At 54.3% G+C, this 16,954-nt stretch overlaps 1 non-coding gene across 1 annotated transcript; it reads right to left on the reverse strand.

Moving 5' to 3' along the window:
* Positions 1-1,342: 1,342 nt before the first annotated feature.
* On the reverse strand, positions 1,343-1,536 carry LOC140392210 (U2 spliceosomal RNA). Its single transcript, XR_011935274.1, has one exon. It is a non-coding gene; the product is annotated as a U2 spliceosomal RNA (small nuclear RNA).
* Between the last annotated feature and the right edge of the window lie 15,418 nt (positions 1,537-16,954).

The following is a 16,954-nucleotide window of genomic DNA, read 5'->3' on the forward strand; positions in this document are numbered from 1 at the left end:
GTGTAAGAATTTTTTGCTTGTACTTTTTTGATATGTTAGAGTTCGGTATTGAAAACAATTAATTTAGCAGCATCCATTTATAATAAAATCAGTAAATCTCTGGCCTTCCCACAGCTGATATGATATGGGTCAATCATGGGAAATATTTTTGTAGTATACTGCATGTTATATTATCTATTATCATTATACAATTCCAACCAATTGGAAACGTTAGTCTCATTAGTTGGGGGACTACTTTATAAGGAATTAACATGCAGACAAGTGGTGTCAGTGGAACGCAATCACCATGACAACCACTAACTGCAAAATGTACAAATGTGGGGCAGAAGTGGAAATAGCATTAATTCAGGATTAATTATTGATTCCTAACCTCGGTCTAAGTGTTGGGCCAAAATGCCTTCTGGCATCAGGATTGTAAAAACAACCTGCTTTTTTAAAAATGATTTATTAAACACTATCAAAAATGTGGCTTTTTGGATCTCAGTCCTGGTCTATTACAGAAGGCATTCCACATCCTTTAGGGTGGTTTCTTGCATCTTCTAGACAATTCTAAAGTTCTCATCCTTATTTTCCAATTCCATCGTGGCATCTCCTTATCGCTGCAATATCTTCCAGCCCTATATCCCTCTGAGCTAACTGCATTCCTCCAATTCTGGCCTCTTGTCATTCCCATTTTTCATTATCTCTAAAGCTTTGGAATTTCCTCCCTAAACCTTTCCACCTCCCGACCCCTCTTTCCTCTTTAAAGACACATTTTGGTCAACCTTCTGGTCATACGTCCTAATACCATACCTCCTCTGTGATTTGGTGACAAGTGTTCTTTTGCATAACCCCCCTGTCGAGTGCCTTGGGGCATTTGACTAAGTTAAAGGCGCTATATAAATGAAAGTTGTATGTTTTTGTATGGCACAAGAAAAGGTTTATGGATAAGAATATCAATGTCAAGAGAGGGGTCAAATTTTGAATTATATGTAGAACTGGCGTTGTCAACGGGGGCTTTGCAAGTTTCAACGGGTCCGCCAAAGATAATCATGTTTTTTCCCCAAATCAGGGCCCAAGGTTTAACCTACAATTCTGGCACACTGACAAACACAAAGCAAGAGAGAGAAAGAAAGCACACGTAAAATAAAACATATCAAGCCTCAGTAGTCAGTAGTGAGAATCAAGTACATCAACAAGAGGAGCAGCCAAAAGCACCAGACTGCCAGTGCCCACACTCCTCGCTGTGTGCAAGTAGAAATATGACAACAGTCAGGCATTTGGCAATAAACATACATTTGGCCTCTCGACTCCAGGGCAGCTGAAAGGAGAAGGGACAGGTTTGAGAGAGAGTTCTTTTTTTAACCTTTTCTGAGTTACCAAGCCAGGGCTCAGAGTGTGGGTCAGGGGCGAACCCCTAAACCAGCTCCTCGCCTGCTCCAAAAAACTAATTCAAATTGAATCCAATTCATGGTCCCCACAAGAGAGACATACCAGATCTGAACCAAAGGCTCAATCTACAGACACTTGATCTTAGCCAAAAGGCCGAGAAGCGCTGGTTTGAGAGATAGTTGATGCAAAGTGGGTGGGTGTTTGGTGTGAGAGGACAAAGTCCTCACCAACATTGTACTGACACTTAAATTTACCATTTGAGTAAGTCAAACAAGAAGAATCAGCATCTGTAACCGAGTGTAGGTAAATAAATATGTATGTAGCTAATCTTTGTATAGAAAAATAACCTGTGTTACGGGGGGTCCTATGGAAGGGGCTACCTTTTACTTGCAAATTTTGACATTTGAGTTCCACAACCGTCATTTGCACTCATTTAACACCAATTGTGCAAGGCAATCATTTAGCCAATCTTTGACATCAGTTTTGCTCAAAAGTACGTTGTACTCAAATGGGCAGCACGGTGGCACAGTGGTTAGCACAGCTGCCTCAGCAAAAGGGACCCGGGTTCAATTCCAGCCTTGGATCACTGTCTGTGTTGAGTTTGCACATTCTCCCCATATCTACATGGGTTTCTTCCTGGTGTTTCCTTCCACAGTCCAAAGATGTGTGGGTTAGGTGGATTGGCCATGATAAATTGCCCGTAAGTGTCCAAAGGTGAGATGGGGTTACTGGAATAGGGCGGTTTCTCCCCCGCCATCATCACCTCCCTGAAGCACTTTTCTCCTCAACCCACCGGAACAATCCTCTGTCCCTGAACCCCCATCCCCAATACACCAGATTGCAGCATTTCTCTTCCCCTCCCATCTCTCCCCCTTCCTCCCTCTTGCCCCCTTCCCCCTTGGCCCCTCCCTCTTTACCCCCCTTCTTTTTCCACCTATCATCCTCTCTCTCTCTCCTCTTTTCTTCCCCTCTCTCTCCTATCACCCCTTATTTCTCTTCATCCTTCCACTCTATTTTCTACCTCTCGTCCTCTCTCTCTCCTATCTTCTACTCCTCTCCCTCCTGTTCCCCTACCTCGATCTTTCCCCCCCTCTTCCTTCCCGCGTAGCCAGAGCTTGGTTTTGGAGGGCCACCTAGCACTGTGTGATAAGGCAGTCCTGATGCAGTGAGGTGAATATTTCGGAGAGAGGGGAGATAATCGGGGTGGTTGGGTGGGAGAGGGGCTGGAGAGTTGGGGAATGCAGAGCAGTTCGAAGTTCGATGGGGCCCGGGCTCTGGATTCTGGTGGATCCTGGGGCCTGGACTTTGACGGTGACTGTGAGGCCCAAGACATTCCAAATTCAGTGGGGCCTGAGGCCTGAATGTTGGCAGGGCTCAACACCTGTATTTTGGTCGTGGCAGTGACATCTGATGCCTGGGGACTGGAGGGAGAGAGGGGAAGAGTTTGGAGACTGGAGGGAGGGGTTAAGAGCTTGGAGTCTGGAAGGAGAGGGGGGAGAGTTTGGAGACAGGGGGAGGGGGGTAGTGGTCAGAGTTTGGAGTCTGCAAGGAGAGGGGGAGAGTTTGGAGACTGGGGGGAGGGGGGCAGTGGTAAGAGTTTAGAGTCTGCAAGGAGAGGGGGGAGAGTTTGCAAACTGGAGGTAGAGGGGAAGACTTTAGCCCCGAGGCTAAAATGAATTAGGAACCGTTGGGGATCTGGTGGGTGCAGAGTGGAAATATTTTTTAGTCAGAATGAAAATACTCAATAAATTGTGATATTATTTAAGTAATTAATTTCCTTTTTATTTTTAAATGCCTGTCGCTGAGCGCATTTGAAAGCTTTGCGTGCACTGGCTAGTGGGTTGTGGAGTGCGAGGTGCTTACAACAATAGAAAGGATCAAGATTATAGATGGATTTGAAAGCGAGAATGGCAATTCTATAGTCAAGACATTGCTTGATTGGGACCCCATGTAAATCAGCGAACAGACGGCGAATAGGAGATTAGGACTTGCTGCGAGTTAAAACATGGGCAGCAGAGTTTTGGATAACCTCAGGTTTATGGAGGGTAGAATGTGGAGCACAAGCAGGAATGCATTGGAATAGCTGAGTCTAGAGGTAAGAATGAGGTTTCAACAGCACACATGAGCTGAGACAGCTCGGGTGAAGTCAGTCCATGTCACGGAGGTGGAATTAGGCGGTTTTAGTATTGACATGGCTTTGAGGTCGGATGCTCATTGGTATCAAACGTGACGCCAAGTTTGCGAACAGATTGGTTTAATCTCCGACTTTTGGCAGGGAGAGGAATGAAGTCTCGGATCGTGTTTTCGGGATCCTTAAGGGGGAGGGGGAGCAGCCCCAAGTCGTGGTCCACATAGGTACCAACGACATAGGTAGGAAAAGGGATAGGGATGTAAGGCAGGAATTCAGGGAGCTAGGGTGGAAACTTAGATCTAGGACAAACAGAATTATTATCTCTGGGTTGTTACCCGTGCCACGTGATAGCGAGACGAGGAATAGGGAAAGAGAGGAGTTGAACGCGTTGCTACAGGGGTGGTGCAGGAGGAAGGGTTTCGGATTTCTGGATAATTGGGGCTCATTCTGGGGTCGGTGGGACTTCTACAAACGGGATGGTCTACACCTGGACCAGAGGGGTACCAATATCCTGGGGGGGGAAATTTGCTAAAGCTCTTCGGGAGGGTTTAAACTAGTTCAGCAGGGGCTTGGGAACCTGAATTGTAGCTCCAGTATACAGGAGGTTGAGAGTAGTGAGGACATGAGTAAGGTTTCAAAGTTGCAGGAGTGTACCGGCAGGCAGGAAGGTGGTTTAAAGTGTGTCTTCTTCAATGCCAGGAGCATCCGGAATAAGGTGGGTGAACTTGTGGCATGGGTTGGTACCTGGGACTTCGATGTTGTGGCCATTTAGGAGACATGGATAGAGCAGGGACAGGAATGGTTGTTGCAGGTACCGGGGTTTAGATATTTCAGTAAGCTCAGGGAAGGTGGTAAAAGAGGGGGAGGGGTGGCATTGTTAGTCAAGGACAGTATTATGGTGGCAGAAAGGATGTTTGATGAGGACTCGTCGATTGAGGTAGTATGGGCTGAGGTTAGAAACAGGAAAGGAGAGGTCACCCTGTTAGGGGTTTTCTATAGGCCTCCAAAAAGTTCCAGAGATGTAGAGGAAAGGATTGCAAAGATGATTCTGGATAGGAGCGAAAGCAACAGGGTAGTTGTTATGGGGGACTTTAACATTCCAAATATTGACTGGAAACGCTATAGTTCGAGTACTTTAGATGAGTCCTTTTTTGTCCAATGTGTGCAGGACTGTTTCCTGACACAGTATGTAGATAGGCCAACGAGAGGCGAGGCCGTATTGGATTTGGCACTGGGAATGAACCAGGACAGGTGTTAGATTTGGAGGTAGGTGAGCACTTTGGTGATAGTGACTACAATTCGATTACGTTTACTTTAGTGATGGAAAAGGAGAGGTATATACCGCAGGGCAAGAGTTATATCTGGGGGAAAGACAATTATGATGCGATGAGGCAAGCCTTAGGATGCATCGGATGGAGAGGAAAACTGCAGGGGATGGGCACAGTGGAAATGTGGAGCTTGTTCAAGGAACAGCTACTGCGTGTCCTTGATAAGTATGTACCTGTCAGGCAGGGAGGAAGTGGTCGAGCAAGGGAACCGTGGTTTACTAAGGCAGTCGAAACACTTGTCAAGAGGAAGAAGGAGGCTTATGTAAAGATGAGACATGAAGGTTCAGTAAGGGCGCTTGAGAGTTACAAGTTAGCTAGGAAGGACCTAAAGGGAGAGCTAAGAAGAGCCAGGAGTGGACATGAGAAGTCTTTGGCAGGTAGGATCAAGGATAACCCTAAAGCTTTCTATTGATATGTCAGGAATAAAACAATGACTAGGGTAAGAGTAGGGCCAGTCAAGGACAGTAGTGGGAAGTTGTGGTTGGAGTCCGAGGAGATAGGAGAGGTGCTAAAAGAATATTTTTCACCAGTATTCACACAGGAAAAAGACAATGTTGTCGAGGAGAATACTGAGATTCAGGCTACTAGACTAGAAGGGCTTGAGGTTCATAAGGAGGAGGTGTTAACAATTGTGGAAAGGGTGAAAATAGATAAGTCCCCTGGGCCGGATGGGATTTATCCTAGGATTCTCTGGGAAGCTAGGGAGGAGATTGCTGAGCCTTTGGCTTTGATCTGTAAGTCACCTTTGTCAACAGGAATAGTGCCAGAAGACTGGAGGATAGCAAATGTTGTCCCCTTGTTCAAGAAGGGGAGTAGAGACAACCCCGGTAACTATAGAGCAGTGAGCCTTACTTCTGTTGTGGGCAAAACCTTGGAAAGGTTCATAAGAGATAGGGTGTATAATCATCTGGAAAGGAATAATTTGATTAGACATAGTCAACACGGTTTCGTGAAGGGTAGGTCGTGCCTTTGACCTTATTGAGTTCTTTGAGAAGGTGACCAAACAGGTGGATGAGGGTAAAGCAGTTGATGTGGTGTATATGGATTTCAGTAAAGCGTTTGATAAGGTTCCCCAGTAGGCTACTGCAGAAAATACGGAAGCCTGGGGCGTCATTCTCCGACCCCCTAGAGGGTCGGAGAATGGCCGTTGGCCGCCGTGAATCCCGCCCCCGCTGGTTGCCGAAGTCTCCGAAGGGAGAAAAGTCAGCGGGGCATTAATGGCGCCGCTGCCGTCGGAGAATGTCACGGGTCTGCGCAAGGCAGCCGATTTTCGAGCTGCCGATATTCTCCCTTCCGGATGGGCTGAAGTCCCGTCGACGTGATGACCGTTCACGTCGACGTAAATTAAACCTCCTTTTCATCGGCGTGACCCTGTGCTCCAGGTTCACGCCGACCAGCGTGGGGGTGAGTGACGGCCTGGGGGGTTGGCTCTGGGCAGGCGATGGCGTGGCCGCGGTCTGAATGCGTGAGGAGAGGTGTGTCTCGGGTTGTGTGTGTGTGTGTGCGGCGAGGGGGGGGGGTGGTTATAGTAGGCTGGGCTCCGGGGGAGTGCCGGGAGGGGGTCCGTGCCGGGGAGGGGGATGGGGTGGGGTCTGTGCCGGGGAGGGGGATGGGGGGGGGTCCGTGCAGGGGAGGGGGATGGGGGGTCCGTGCCGGGGTGGAGGTTGGGGGGGGTCCGTGCCGGGGAGGGGGATGTGGGGTCCATGCTGGGGTGGAGGTTGGGGGGGGGGGTCCGTGCCGGGGAGGGGGATGGGGGGACCGTGCCGGGGTGGAGGTTGGGGGGGGTCCGTGCCGGGGTGGAGGTTGGGGGGGTCCGTGCCGGGGTGGAGGTTGGGGGGGGGGGTCCGTGCCGGGGTGGAGGTTGGGGGGGGTCCGTGCCGGGGTGGAGGTTGGGGGGGGGTCCGTGCCGGGGAGGGGGATGGGGGGTCCGTGCCGGGGTGGAGGTTGGGGGGGGTCCGTGCCGGGGAGGGGGATGGGGGGGGTCCGTGCCGGGGAGGGGGATGGGGGGTCCGTGCCGGGGTGGAGGTTGGGGGGGATCCGTGCCGGGGAGGGGGATGGGGGGTCCATGCTGGGGTGGAGGTTGGGGGGGGGGTCCGTGCCGGGGAGGGGGATGGGGGGTCCGTGCCGGGGTGGAGGTTGGGGGGGGGGGTCCGTGCCGGGGTGGAGGTTGGGGGGGGTCCGTGCCGGGGTGGAGGTTGGGGGGGGGGGTCCGTGCCTGGGTGGAGGTTGGGGGTGGGGGTCCGTGCCGGGGTGGAGGTTGGGGGGGGGTCCGTGCCGGGGAGGGGGATGGGGGGTCCGTGCCGGGGTGGAGGTTGGGGGGGGTCCGTGCCGGGGAGGGGGATGGGGGGGGGTCCGTGCCGGGGAGGGGGATGGGGGGTCCGTGCCGGGGTGGAGTTTGGGGGGGGGGTCCGTGCCGGGGTGGAGGTTGGGGGGGGTCCGTGCTGGGGTGGAGGTTGGGGGGGGGGTCCGTGCCGGGGTGGAGGTTGCGGGGGGGGTCCGTGCTGGGGAGGGGGATGTGGGGTCCGTGCCGGGGTGGAGGTTGGGGAGGGGTCCGTGCCGGGGAGGGGGATGGCGGGGGGTCCGTGCCGGGGAGGGGGATGGGGGGTCCGTGCCGGGGTGGAGGTTGGGGGGGGTCCGTGCCGGGGAGGGGGATGGGGGGTCCGTGCCGGGGTGGAGGTTGGGGGGGGGGTCCGTGCAGGGGAGGGGGATGGGGGGTCCGTGCCGGGGAGGGGGATGCGAGGGCAAGTGAGTTGGTCCACCTGGCCAGGTGCCAGCCTCCAACAGTTGGACCCATGCGGTCCATGCCACTAGGCTGGGGGGAGGAGGGGATATGGGCAATGATGACATGTCGTCGTTCCCCTCCCCCCCACCAGGCCGTCATGTTTTCCGATCATCCAGCGATGTTGGCCGCCGTGGCGGCAGCCGCTCATGTCTATGTTGCCCTGGATGAGGAGGAGGAGGAGGAGCGTGCCAGAGAGGCGGCGCAGGCTGCCGCAGAGGGACAGGCGGCAGCCGCCCAGGCTGGAGGGACACCTGACCGACTGGACGAGGAGGGGGAGGAGGACGTCGTGGCCCCACGGCAACGGAGGCACCCGAGGGCGCCCCGTGTGTACCGGCCCCGGCAGTCATACCAGGACCTCACTGACCGGGCATGCAGGAGGAGACTCCGGATGAGGCGGGAAACCGTGGCACACATCTGCCACCTGCTGGCACACCTGTCACCGAGTGGCACTGGCGGGGGACACCCTCTCCCCGTGTCCGTCAAGGTTACGGTGGCCCTGAACTTTTATGCAACGGGGTCATTCCTGGCACCGAGTGGGGACCTGTCCGGCATATCGCAGACATCGGTGCATCGGTGCATCTGGGCAGTGACAGATGCCCTATATGCCATGGCGCACCGCTACATCCGCTTCCCCGTGGACCGGGCCAGCCAAGATGCCCGGGCCGTGGGCTTCTCTGCCGTGGCTGGGTTCCCCATGGTCCAGGGCGCGATCGATGGGATGCACGTCGCCGTGCGGCCACCTGCAGATAACAGGGCCGTGTTCACCAATAGGAAGGGGACCTATTCGATGAACATACAGGTGGTCTGCGACCACCGCATGATGATCCTGCACGTCTGCGCCCATTACCCAGGCAGTGTACACGACTCATACGTGTTGTCGCGGTCATCCATCCCCGGCATGTACGAGGGACGCCATCCCCGGCTGAGGGGCTGGTTGCTGGGCGACAGGGGCTACCCATTGCGATCGTGGCTGATGACGCCTATACGGAGGCCATGCAATGAGGCGGAGAACCGCTACAATGATGCCCATGTAGCGACAAGGGGAGTGATAGAGAGGTGCTTTGGCGTGCTGAAGATGCGTTTCAGGTGCCTGGACCTCTCTGGGGGCGCCCTCCAGTATCGGTCAGATAGGGTCGGCCGCATCATTGTGGTGTGCTGCGTCCTGCACAACATAGCCCAGCAGAGGGGCAATGTGCCGCAGGCAGAGGAGGGCGGAGTGGAGGAGCAGCAGGAAGAGGCGCAGTCCTCCCCAGATGAGGGGGATGGGGGTAATTGTCAGGGCAGACGGGGTAGACACAGGCGGGTGGCTGTCCACCGTTACCGGCTGGCCCAGTGGGCACGGGACAGACTGATAGACGTCCGCTTCACTGACTAGATGGGCGTGGGAATCGGGTAGTATGGCCACAGACCGCACACCATGGCAACAGCCGACCACCCACACCCCCCACCCATCCACCCACCCAGCACCCTCACGCCCCTCCCCAACCCCACCCACCCCACCCGCATGCACACCACCCCCCCCCATTGCCGATCCACCTGCGGCACAACGGGCCGGGCTCACACAGTTGCGGGTGGACGCGTGTCTATTGCAGGCCATGGAGGATGATGACAACCCGCCCTGCGGTGAGCTCCTGGCTCTACATCGTTGGACTATGTCTGACCCATGGCCACAGTACCACCATCCACCCGGACCATCCCTGCATGAGGCTGTGACACTGCAGCGCACGGTCCCGTCCTCTGCCCGGGGGATGTTGATGGCGGCCCAGGGGGAAGGGGCAGACTCACCTGGGACTGAGGTAAGACCACCCCTCACACACACACTTGCGCTCAACGTACATGACACCCCCGCACGCTTTGGACAGAGCACAAAGGCAGCTTCTGTAGGTGTAACATTGACTTTAATAACCAAAGGAGTTCATGCACGTGCCCTAGCCCTTAAAACTCATCTGTGCCCTGCACCCGTGCCAACTTACTCAGTGTCTAATTGTTTGGCCTTACGGGCCCTTTGACTACGTCTACGTGGTTCCCCAGACGGTACAGCAGAACTGGAGGTGGACTCCTGTGATTCCTGCCCTCTGACACTGGATCCCTTTGGCGGCCGTTTCCTGGGGCGTCCTGGCCTAGATGGGCCAGGCTGCGGCCCGGGCGACTGGGATAGCGAGCTGCCAGCCTGTACTGCCCGTTGCCCACCCGATGCACCTGGGACGGAAGGGGGGGGAGTCCGAGGTGTCGCGGTGTACCGGACCTCCCCTACAGGGGGAGCCGGGACGGACCACACCACCTCCTCCTCCCTCGGGGTGCCCGATGGCCCCCAGGCCTCTACATGGGTGGGGGATGCGAACGGACTGGCCATCCGACGCCCCCCCGACATCTGGCGCTGCCAGTCCTGGAGGCCCGTGCTGGTATCGACAGGGGTCTGCAGGTTTGCAGCCATGGAGCCCAGGGGGTTGGCAAACCCTGTCTGTGACAGTGCGACGCCGGCTCGCACATGGCCACTGGCGCCGATGCCCTCAGCGATGGCCTGCAGAGACTGGGCCATGGCCTGCTGAGACTGGGCCATGGCCTGCAGAGACTGGGCTATGGCGTTGAGCGCCTCTGCCATCTGGCGCTGGCACTGGCTCATGGCCTCCTTTGAGAGGGCAGCCATTTCCTGGGCCACAGACGCCGCCTGCACAGAAAGCCCCAGGCCTCGCAAACCGTTCCCCATGTCTGACACCGTCGCACCCATTGCCTCCACCGCGGACGCAACCCGTGCGGTGTCAGCTTGGGTGGCACGCATGACCGGCACCACTCCCAGCTCCTGGACGCGGGTGGACTCCTCCACCTGCGACTGCAGCCGCCGCAAGCCGCCCATCACCCTCTTCGCTCGTCTCCGGGTCGGTGGTTGCATCGGATCTATGTGTGGGTGTGGTAACTCCAGGAACCCGGGATCCATCTGAGCGGCACATGTTCGCTAGGGCTGGGCTGCCCTCCGACCACCCGGCCCCTCTGCTGTTCCTACCTCCACCTGCTGTACCGGGACGGCTGTATTGTGCGCACCAGTGAGTGTACCAGAGGCCTCATCACTAAAGTGCCCAACCGAGGTGAGTGTTTCTGCGATGGTGGAGGGTGTTGGTGACAGCAGTGGCGTTGTGTCGTGCTCTTCGTCCCACTCTGAGTCCATGGCACTTTGGGGTGGGGGTTCGTCTCCACCCATTCACTCTGAGTCACTGTCCGGTATTTCGTCTTCCTGGATAGGGGTGTCCTGGGCAGTGCTGTCCCGGGTAGTGGTGTCCCGGGTAATGGTGTCCCGGGTAGTGGTGTCCCGGGTAGTGGTGTCCCAGGTAGTGGTGTCCCGGCTAGTGGTGTCCTGGGTAGTGGTGTCCTGGGTAGTGGTGTCCTGGGTAGTGGTGTCCTGGGTAGTCGTGTCCTGGGTAGTGGTGTCCTGGCTCGGATGTGACGGGGGCCTGTGGCTGCCCCCCTCGTCGCTGGGTGGTCGCTCCCGCACGTGACGGGGGTGTCGTCTCCCTGTTGCTCCAGGTCTCTCCGTCTCCCGTGGCCTCCGAGGGGCATCCTGCGGGCGTCGCATGCTGGAGGGTGCGGGTCTCTCCGTCTCCCGTGGTGTGCGAGGGGCATCCTGCGGGCGTCGCATGCTGGAGGGTGCGGGTCTCTCCGTCTCCCGTGGTGTGCGAGGGGCATCCTGCGGGCGTCGCATGCTGGAGGGTCCGGGTCTCTCCGTCTCCCATGGCCTCCGAGGGGCATCCTGCGGGCGTCGCATGCTGGAGGGTGCGGGTCTCTCCGTCTCCCGTGGCCTCCGAGGGGCATCCTGCGGGCGTCGCATGCTGGAGGGTGCGGGTCTCTCCGTCTCCCGTGGCCTCCGAGGGGCATCCTGCGGGCGGTCTGCATCTGCGGGGATGGGTGCCTGGACGTTTGGTCCTGCGATACACAATGAAGCATGCATGGTTAGACATCAGGCAGTGATCAGGTGATATGGGGGAGGGGGATATAGGGGAGCGGGGATATGGGGACGGGCTGTCGGTGGGTCACTTGCTACTACCCCCCCAGACCTCTGCATCAGCAACCTCACGGTCGTCAGGTCCGCCAGACAGTTCCAGGGCCCTTTCCTCGTGTTCGGTCAGTGGCCTCTCATCAGTGGGGCCTCCTCCAGTCCTCACATGCTCCCTGGTGTTGTGTGCGCGCTTATCCTGTGGGGGGGGGGGGGGTGGCAGGGGTAAAAGGCAACACTGTTGGGCAGGTATATGAATGCACGCCATCGGTTGCGCGTGCATTGCAGAGGTTAAGGTTAGGGCTGGATTCACTTGGGGATATGGGGGAGGGGGGGGATATGGGGGATATGGGGAGGGGGGATATGGGGGATATGGGGAGGGGGGATATGGGGGAGGGGGATATGGGGGAGGGGGTATATGGGGGAGGGGGTATATGGGGAGGGGGAATATGGGGAGGGGGGATATGGGGGAGGGGGATATGGGGGAGGGGGAATATGGGGGAGGGGGGATATGGGGGAGGGGGGATTATGGGGGATATGGGGGAGGGGGGATATGGGGGAGGCTCACCCTGCCTGCTCTGACGAGGTCGTTCATCTTCTTGTGGCACTGGGTGCCTGTCCGTGGTGTCAGGGCCGCAGCGGTGACGGCCTCTGCCACTTCCCTCCACAGACGCCGGCTGTGGCGTGGGGCAACTCTGCGGCCGTGCCCGAGATACAGGGCGTCCCTCCTCTGCTCCACCGCGTCCAGGAGCGCCTCCACATCCCGTGACTCGAACCTCGGGGCTGAGCGGCGGCCAGCCATCCAGTCGGGTGTTCCGGTCGGGTGTTCCGGTCGGGTGGGGGGGAGCAGCGCGGCCTTATGAGCCGTCACGCCGTGCGGCGCGTATGACGCTGCACGGCGTGAACCACTGCGCAAGCGCGGATCCCGTTACGTCGCTGCTAGCCCATTTCGGGCCGGAGACTTTCGACCCATTTTTCCGACGTGACGCAAGTCGGATTTGCGCCGTTTTTTGCGCCGATCGGAGAATTTTGCCCGTGGTATTCAGGGAGATTTAGCAGTTTGGATCAGAAATTGGCTAGCTGGAAGAAGACAAAGGGTGGTGGTTGATGGGAAGTGTTCAGACTGGAGTCCAGTTACTAGTGGTGTACCACAAGGACCTGTTTTGGGGTCACTGCTGTTTGTCATTTTTATAAATGACCTAGAGGAGGGCGTAGAAGGATGTGTGAGTAAATTTGCAGATGACACTAAAGTCGGTGGAGTTGTGGACAGTGCGGAAGGATGTTACAAGTTACAGAGGGACACAGATAAGCTGCAGTGTTGGGCTGAGAGGTGGCAAATGGAGTTTAATGCAGAAAAATGTGAGGTGATTCATTTTGGAAGGAATAACAGGAAGACAGAGTACTGGGCTAATGGTAAGATTCTTGGCAGTATGGATGAGCAGAGAGATCTCGGTGTCCATGTACATAGATCCCTGAAAGTTGTCACTCAGGTTGAGAGGGTTGTTAAGAAGGCGTATGGTGTGTTAGCTTTTATTGGTAGAGGAATTGAGTTTTGGAGCTATGAGGCCATGTTGCAGCTGTACAAAACTCTGGTGCGGCCGCATTTGGAGTGTTGCGTGCAATTCTGGTCGCCGCATTATAGGAAGGATGTGCAAGCATTGGAAAGGGTGCAGAGGAGATTTACCAGAATGTTGCCTTGTATGGAGGGAAGATCTTATGAGGAAAGGCTGAGAGACTTGAGGCTGTTTTCATTAGAGAGAAGAACGTTAAGAGATGACTTAATTGAGGCATACATGATGATCAGAGGATTGGATAGGGTGGACAGTGAGAGCCTTTTACCTCAGATGGTGGTGTCTAGCACGAGGGAGCATAGCTTTAAATTGAGGGGTGATAGATATAGGACAGATGTCAGAGGTAGGTTCTTTACTCAGAGAGTAGTAAGGATGTGGAATGCCCTGCCTGCAACAGTAGTGGACTCGCCAACACTAAGGGTATTCAACTGGTCATTGGATAGACACATGGACGATAAGGGAATAGTGTAGATGGGCTTTAGAGTGGTTTCACAGGTCGGCGCAACATCGAGGGCAGAAGGGCCTGAACTGCGTTGTAATGTTCTATGTTCTATGTTCTAAGTCAGTAATGAGGGAATGGAGTTTGGGGTGGGGATCAAAAACAATCGCTTCAGTATTCCCAATATTTAATTAGAAGAAATGTCTGCTCATCCAATACTGATTGAAAATATGAGAGTAAAGTTGAAAAACTAAGGTTAAGAATGTTTGTGTCTGCTCTTGGTACTCGGTAATGTAACAGCAGGATTTACCAGCAATAGTTTGAAATCTTCCTAACATTATCAGGTCTGAAATATACTGGAGTGATGAGGGTGAGGAGTATTCTAACAACAGCAAGGAGACAACTTTGCACCAATCGGGCGGCATGGTGGCGCAGTGGTTAGCACTACTGCCTCATGGCGCTGAGGACCTGGGTTCGACACTGTCTGTGTGGAGTTTGCACATTCTCACCGTCTCTGCATGGGTCTCACCCCCACAACCCAAAGATGTGCAGGATAGCGTGGCCTACCCTGCAAATGTGCAGGATAGGCCACGCTAAAATGCCCCTTAATTGGAAAAAAAAAGAATTGGGTACTTTAAATTTTTTTTAAAATCCTTGCACCGATCACTGATTAGAGAAAGGATTGCGTTACCCAACTCCAAATTCTCCAAATTGCATTCCTCATGAGTGTGCATCTCCTGCTGAGAACATGGGAATCGCAAATTGGTTAACTGGGCAGATACAATTTGTAGACCACATTGACATAAATTTAACTCCAGCTTTAAAAAGACTAATGAACAGGAATTATTTTGGCTCGCAGTTCAGATTGCCTGAACTAACACTTCAATCGCAGTGGCTTAAGGTATTTAATTTTGAACTCATTGAATTGGAGTAGGTCATACAGGAAAGAGATAATAGTGGGATTTATGAAGGGAAAAGAGTTGTAGCTGAAGAGGTTATTCAGAACTGTAGGCAGGGAAGAACAAAAGGAAAGATAAGTGTCAAACATTAAGCCGACAGGTGGAATTGTAAGAAAAACAATCAAGGATTGTCAAAAGATTATGTTGAAGTTTTCTTGTTTTTAGGCATGGTTTTTCAGTAAAACATTCAGGGCTTTTGATTAATTATTTCAAGTGAGATTTATACCAGAGCAAGAATCAGTGAAATGTCTATCTACATCAAAGAGGCTGAATTGAAGTGAGGTGCAATTATGTTGATCAAATCTCATCTGATTGAAGACATTGTTATATTTGATTTTATGGACACCAAGACTCTGAAAATTTATTGGCGGCAGGTTCATTCGCACCCCTAACCCCAAACATGTCCTACAAAAGAGACATCTCCAGCATTTACATGGTCACCAAAAGGACACCTCATTTGTGACAACATCTCATGTGGCTGGAAAAATCTGGCACCTCCCCAACATTGCCCTCCCTTTTCCCCCAACATCTTGTCCATCTTTCCCTCAGACCCGAGTGCAATGATACTGCACCCATTTTTCTATTTGGGGTTCCGAGCTCTTTCCCCTCCCCTGGTTGGGCCTATGTGCACCCACTTGGAGGCCTCATCTGTCTCAGCGTACCAGCCTCCAGCAGTTCACCAAATCCATTCTGAGCTAGAGAAGCACAAACTCCAGGTATATGAAGTCACTATTTCATTGGTTTTGTAAAGTACGATATAGTGTTCTACCATTTACAAGACTGATCAAGAAATCTCAGCCAGTGGTGACCCAGCTCCAGTAGATCCTGCCTTTCCTTGATTTATTTTGCTAAACTTCCATCAGATTTATGAAAAACAACCATTGTAAAGCTCGAGAAGGCTTGAGAAAAGTGCAAAATTTTGCTATTGTAGAAGTTACCTTGCCATGTAAACTTAAGAGTTCACCTCCAATGCAACTTTGCAATGCTCTAAATTTGAGTACAGCTACCCAGTGCCGCTCAAAATCTATTATTGTGTGTCACTGTCGCTCTGGTAATTTGCCTTTTGATGAATTACACTAAAGACTCCATTGTCCAAGTCTTTGTCTGTCGTAAAGTGCTTCATGTAATACAAACGTACATCAAAAATCATCCCCACTTCCCTTAACTATTATGATCCAGGACCAGACCACAACATTTCCTTGGATACCGGACAGGAACACCAATCACTTTTTTAAAATTTGTAAAACTATGAGGAAAGGATACTTCGCTCTCGGAGTGATTCCACGCACAAATAGGGATCTGGGGCTGGATTCTCCGCAGCCCTGCAACAAAATCACATTTGGCGTGGGGGCGGAGGATCAACTTTTGCTCCGAAATCGAGCCCGGAGCCTGTCCGATGATTCTCAGGGACCCGAGAATTGCTGTTTTCGTGAATTACTCCGCGCGGCTGCGGGGGGGGGGGGGGGGGTGGGGGGGGGGGGGGCATTGCCAGAGGCCCCCACAGTGATTCTCTGCGCCCGACCAGCCAAGTTCCCGACGTCACGGAACTAACATGCTTTGACCGGTCAGCACTCTCGCGTGGTGGCTGCGGACTCAGTCCGTGGCCGACCTGGTGGGGGGGCGGGGGGGATCGGACACCGGGTTGGGGGGGAGGGGGGGGCCTTATGGGCGGCCGGGGGACAGATCAGGCAGGTCGGGTGCAAGGCAGTTTATTATTTGAATGGATGAAAGTTGAGAAAGGTGGATACCCAGCGTAACCTTGGTCCTCGTGCTGAAAATAAGCGCGCAGGAACCGCAGGCAGTAATAAAAAGAAATACCATTTGCCTTCATGTCCTTCATAATGAGATGATTTGAGTATAGGACTAGGAATGTTTTACTGCAATTGTATGGCACGTTGGTGAGGCCACACCTGGAGTATTGTGTGTAGTTTTAGTGTCCTTATCTGAGGAAGGATGTTCTTGCTATGGAGGGAGTGCAGCGAAGGTTTACCAGGCTGATTCTTGGGATGGCGAGACTGTCGGATGAGGAGAGACTAAGTCAGTTAGGGTTATATTCATTGGAGTTTAGAAGAGTGAGAGGGGAGCTCATAGAAACTTATAAAATTCTAACAGGATTAGACAGGGTAGATTCAGAAAGAATGTTCCCGATGGTGGGAGAGTCCAGAACTAGGGGCGTCATTCTCCGACCCCCCCGCCGGGTCGGTGAATCGCCGGGGGCTGCCGTGAATCCCGCCCCCACCGGTTGCCGAAGTCTCCGGCACCGGAGGTTCGGCGGGGTTGGGAATCGCGCCGCGCCGGTTGGCGGGCCCCCCCGCTCGATTCTCCGGCCCATATGGGCCGAAGTCCCGCCGATAAATTGCCTGTCCCGCCGGCGTAAATTAAACCACC

The sequence above is a fragment of the Scyliorhinus torazame genome, chromosome 15, assembly GCF_047496885.1.
Source record: "Scyliorhinus torazame isolate Kashiwa2021f chromosome 15, sScyTor2.1, whole genome shotgun sequence".
Taxonomy (NCBI): domain Eukaryota; kingdom Metazoa; phylum Chordata; class Chondrichthyes; order Carcharhiniformes; family Scyliorhinidae; genus Scyliorhinus; species Scyliorhinus torazame.